Here is a 6249-nt window from a genome sequence, read left to right as displayed (position 1 = left end):
AAGACAGTGACACTGACTCTAAAATATATCTAGCCAATCTAGATATCTGGAATATTCTGAATTTCACAAATGAATGTTCATTTGTTACGTCCAGTCTGCTAATTAACAAAAACCCCTGTGTTGATCAGAGATAATGATAATGGAAGCACTAATAGTAGCTACCTCCATAGTGTGGTCCTTTATGAAAATGCTAGCTAATCAATTCTGGAGTGTGCATTCTTGAATAGGACAAATGAGTCACCCAAGGGTGTTGTTTAAAATTAATGTATAGAAGTATATTGCATTATGAATGCTAAAGTAAATAAAAATAAATTATATATTAGAGAACCTATATTTGATTTGCTTTAATTTTCCATAGTACTCTTTCATATTATTTGGAGAAATAATTCACAAACATTTAATTTTCTTTTCTAAAAGGAGCTGAAGTTTCTGGGATTCTTTTTAATTGTTATAGCTGCATTTAAAAAAAAGTTGATCAAAGATGATTAATCAGACTTGAGAACTTTCCTTAGGACTAAATGAGGTTATAGTTTAAGATAATTGTCAGAGGAGGTTACATTTGACAAAAATAAAATGACAGAAAACATGGCAAGACAGATCTATATACACTTATAATTATACCTCGGTTTTGTATGAGTACATTTCTCAGATGACCTATATTAGAATTATCTAGGGAATTATAAAAAGTATATGAATTCCTGGTCTACACACCAGATGTATTGAATCAGAATCTCAGAAGGTGGAGGCCAGAAATTGTTATGTTTAACAAGCTACACAAATGATGAATGTACACCTAAATTTAAGAACTGTAATAATAAAGGATAGTCAAGTGTGAAAAATTAGCCCTTTGTTTTAAAATTTCCCTTTTCTTCTTTTTCCTAAGGTTTTCTTTTTGTCTCATCTTTAATGGATCCTTAACTTTGGAGGGTTATCACTCTGGTTCATTATAACTATAGTTGTCAAAGGAAGCTTTGTGACAGCTTATTATCTATATTAGTCCTGAGTTTGGGGGATGCCACATATCCCCTCAATGAAAAAATGCACTAATCTCCCACCAACCAAAGCTTCTGCTATGGGCTGCAGATATAACTATTCCACTGATTCCCTGAGGAGCTCCTGGTGTTTGCATTTTGATTGAGTTAAGTTATGGTATTACATCAGAGTAATTTGTTTAGATAACATCTTACTGATAATTTTCAGAGAGATGATGTCTGAGAGTGTGAAAAAAAAGTAAATTTTGATGGGAGACCAATAAAAGGAAGTAAGATCCAAAACATATTATTACTTCATATGGAAAGCCAGAGGAACCATGAGATCACATAACATCCATTTATGGTTATATTTGTGGTAAGAGAAAAAGTACTGAAAAGCCAAGGAAATATGAAAGTTGGAACCACCAAAAGAGATGATGAAAATGAAACAAATGTGTCTAACTCAAAATTTTTACTAAGAAATTTACCATACTTTTTCAAAATGGCAACTCAGCCTCATGTAGCCTTATGTTGTGTTTTCATTTGGAAGCTAGATATGTTTTCTAGCTATTTTAAGATGTTTTAGATAGTTCTGTGCATTTGTAATTTAAAACTGACAGTTTCAAGTGTGAGATTGTAAAAGGGAACTAATATAATGTACAAAAATGATCTATTATGTTTGGGGCCATATAAAGTTATTCAAATTAACCTTTGAAATCTATTTTAAATTAGAATATATTGTGTTTATAGGACAGTTTAGTTGAATGGCAGGTAAGATTGGGTGTTAAGTTTTGTATACTATTGCAATTTGTTATTTTCAAGATGTTTAGAGATGTTTCATATTTCTCTCTTTATGAGAAAAAATATCAAACTTATTTAGAGACATTGAGAATTCAACTGTCATTTCCAGCTGTAAACATATTGTGTTTTTTTGCTGATAAAATTTCTAAAATAATTACTAAAGTATTATATCATCTTGAAAATCTCAGCTTATGCACATATATACATCATTCTTTATCTTCCCCAAAGTTATTATATATCAGAATTTAGAAGTACTGATAAGGAAAATTGTCTGATTTAGGTTCTCTATGCTTCTATACTTGATGATTTATCTACTTCAGGGTGCTAAAAAAGTATTGATCAATGATTTCTTTGTGCCTAACACTTTTCTGTATACTTATAATAACTGAAGGGAGATTTGGAGTAGGTGTTGGAGCCCAGGACTAAGGAACCATAAGATTATCTCACTGCCATTAATGAGTTTATGATCTAGTTGGTAAAAAGAGATATGCAAGCATAAATCCAAGTGGGTAAAACAGACAATAACATATAATCATGAGTAATTTTTTATACTCTGTTAAATATTATAAGAGGTCAGAGAAGGGATCCAGTAGGCTAGGGTACTCACAGGAAGCTTTACAAATGATATGGGGCTTGAGCCTACCTTGAAAAAAGGGGTGAGATTTGAATATAAGAAAAAAAAAAAAGAAATGACATACAAAACAAGAATAACATGAACAGAGTTACAGAGGAATACGTATGCAATATTGTTCTGAGAAGCAGTAGGGAAGTAAAGTAGGATTATTCGGTAGTGATGAAATTTGTAATTTTCTTTTGTTTCGCACACCTGACAAAATCATTATTGTTATTATAATGGCATAATATAATTAATTTGTAGTGAATATTGATTTAGCACAGGAACATTGAAAAAATTAGTAGAGACAAACAGAAACATGCTAAAAGCCATATCACCAATCACTTGAAAAAGGCAGATGTGAAAGAAGCTTGGTTAAGTAATGCCAATAATGCCAAAATGTCGTGGCATTATTAGAATTAGAAATTTGGCTTGGACTATGAGAAAGATATTCCAAATTAAAAACCTCAGAAATTTTGAATTCTTACCTAATTACTCTGTAGCAGAATTAATTTGCCTTAGAAAATATTTTCCAGTTATTTCTCAATATCAAGTATTATTCAATATTTCTTCTTCCTCCCATCATCAGATTAAAGCCTTTTACTTTTTTTGTTGTTGTTTAGTCTTTCTTCAGTTGATTCTCAAACCACTGTAATCTACATTTGATATAATCCAAAATAGTGACCATCTCTTAAATGAGTTCATGAATACATCCTATCAAACTTAATGATATTTCTTGTACTAATCTAAACTATTTTGACACTGACAGAAATATGACTCTCCTGAAAACTTCATTCTTAAAATTCTCTCCTTGCTTGGCCATTGTAACTTATACCTTGTTTACTTTCCACTGTTCTTTATCAAGTTGTTACCTTTATTCTTCAACCTGCCTTTATGTGTTGGTATCATCTTACATGTTTAATCTATTCTTCGGGTAGTTTCATCATAAAAAAAAAAAAGTCAAATAAATCAACTCATTATTAGTCTAACCCCTTTTAACTAAGTCATTATGAAGTTCTATGAGTTCTCACTTCAAAATGTTTCCCAAATATTTTCTCATCCCTCCAGAGACCCATATTTAAGTTTCTCGTCCCATATGGCCTGAATTAGCCAATGAACTCATCACTGATCTTCTGTCCTCAATTTCCTTGCTTTTATTTTATAAACTCCTCAATGTCCCCATAATTAAATCTGATCATGACATTTCTTTCATTATAGTGGTTTAATCTTCACTGACTACAGGGTATTTTAAAAATTTATTGATATGGCTTTCATAGTTTTCCTCCTATTATCCTATCAATATCTATAAATGTATTAATCCCTTCTTGAAATACATTCTGTATTTGGCTGTAAAAAAAAAAAAAAAGAAAAGAAAAAGAAAACACACACACACACACACACGCACACACACAATAACCAAAAGTACTGTCCAGTGGTTTCCTCTCATCTTATCAGTAAATTTCTTATTACAAAAATATTACCTTATAAATAGTTAAGATGTTAGACCTCCTAGAAAGATGAGCATTTTAATAGATTTTTGAAAATGAAATATTTCCAAATTTCACTCCTTCCTGTGGGAGAATTTCAGGTATCTTATTACATGATGAAAAATTGTGTTCATCATGAACACTGAGTTTCTGAGAATAAAAAAAAGAAATAAAATATTATTGATCAGCTACTATGAAATGCGCACCGTAGCAAATGTTTAACATGTTAGCTTACCTAGTCTTCACACACACACACAAATTGATTTAATCTCATCTTAATGTGCTTTCACATTCTATGTTCTTATATTAAAATATAGTGGATTTTCCTTTCTAAAACCAAGTCGATCTTTTGTCCAAGAACAATCGCCAAATCTTTTAGAAGATTGCTACTATTTTATGATAATTTACCTGGCTTCCAAATAAGTTGTGAAATATGCTGTTTATTGGCATGACTGATACTCCAGATTTGTACACACTACAATTATGAATGCATATTACAGTCTATTGTGAGTTTGATGCTTGAATTCACTTTTTAATTAATTAAAACCTTTAGATATTATTTAAATTACAGTGAACAATAAGATTTCTAATACTTATAAGCAACACTTTTAGAACCAATTGCTCTCCTATGGAGAGAAATCAGTATGTTTTCTCCATTTTACAGTGAGAAAATTAAATTTCAGAGTGTTTGTAAGTTGTTAAAATGCCACAGTTAGTTAACAGCAGAGTAAAAATTTCAATTTAGAACTACATGAACCAAAAATCTAGTCTCTATCTATGCTAATACACTATTATGTCACAGGAATTGCTGCATTAGCATCATTGTCTGTAGGTTGTAAATTTGGACCTTGCTTAGGACAAAACACCTACACTGACCAGAAATTACTTTAAAAAAAAAATCTATCTCTGTTTATTCATCTATCCATTCATCCATCCTCTCATCCTTCCTTCCATTAATCCATTTGTCTATTTATATTCTAGGCATAGTATGCTCTACTGTGGAGATTTCAATTTATTTTGTTTGGCTATAAAAACTTTTGGTCAAAAGAACTATTATCCAAAATGTTTAATATAATATAGATTAAAAACAGAATGCAACTAGTTAAAATGGGGGTTTGGATTATTTAAAATTGTTTATTCAATATAGTTACATGTAAGTATAAGTATATGTCAAAGTTTTATTTCAAATTTATAAAGAAAGAGACTAAAGCAGGTTAATTCAAAGAAAACCTCCTGGTAAAGACATTGTATAGAACAAAAGAATATTGTTATATAGCTATTGTTAACTGGATACAAGAATGTCTGACATTAAGATGATAGTCTAGGTGAAGCAGGAACCAGAAAACTTACCCATAACATTAGCAGGAAAAGAGGCATGAGTACATATTGAAGTCCACATACCATATGTCTAGATATTTAAAAGTTGCAAACCAAGCTAAAAATAAATCAATATATTCTTCATGACAAAATAAACTTTTATAAAGATCTGGAAAGTGAGATTATAACTTAGAATAATCAGACTCCTAGGATTCCTGTACCAAAAAAGTGGCAATTCCAGGAGAGCTGATTCATAATCTATCTCTTGTCTTTCCCTACCCCTGGCTTATCTCAATTTTATCTCAAGGAGCCTTTCACACAGAATTGTAGACACCCCAATTTACAAGTGTAAGTTCTGTTAACACCTCCACCTTGACCTTCAGCTACCTCAGACCCAGAGATGTACAAATCGGAAGACCGTCCTACCTTAGTTAGATGAGACCAGGAAAAAAAAGTAATAATGTTGAAAGCAAATTAAAAGCCATTTGGGCAGAAAATATTTCAGATTCTAGTAGATATAGCATAGCTTAGAAAGGAAATAGTGGCTAGGTACCCAGATGGGCATGTCTTCTTGACCTGTGGATTCCTAACACTGTGGAGAGGCATGGCCATAGGAGAGCCAGAGTGGGACCCTCTAAAACACAGTAGTTTAGGGCATGGTCCCTTCTTGCTGGAGTCTAAAGTAGGTACCTGGTCACTAGTTTCCCAGAAAAGCTCAGTCATATCAAAGTTTATCCAAAAATTACTTAAGCATTCTTAAACAAACATCATATTTTTTAAGAGTTTGTGAATTACACTATACAACAATGCTCTATTATATACTAGTATTATGATCGTCTTATTTATTAGGAGTAGTGGTTACTATCATCCCCTTTCCCTCAACATACACACACAGAATTATAAATACATGTACTAGGCTTCATATGAGCTTCCAAAAAGCATAACTTTAAAATTACTGATCTACTAAATTCAAAAATAATTCAATCCTTGCCTCTTTGTTTAAACATGGGCAAGTTAACCTCTCTGAACTCAATTTCCTTATTTCTAACATAGGGAGTTT

The sequence above is a fragment of the Pteropus vampyrus genome, unplaced genomic scaffold (assembly GCF_000151845.1).
Source record: "Pteropus vampyrus isolate Shadow unplaced genomic scaffold, Pvam_2.0 Scaffold63, whole genome shotgun sequence".
In the NCBI taxonomy this organism is placed as follows: domain Eukaryota; kingdom Metazoa; phylum Chordata; class Mammalia; order Chiroptera; family Pteropodidae; genus Pteropus; species Pteropus vampyrus.
The sequence above is the reverse complement of the archived record's forward strand: the minus strand, read 5'-3'. Positions refer to the sequence as shown.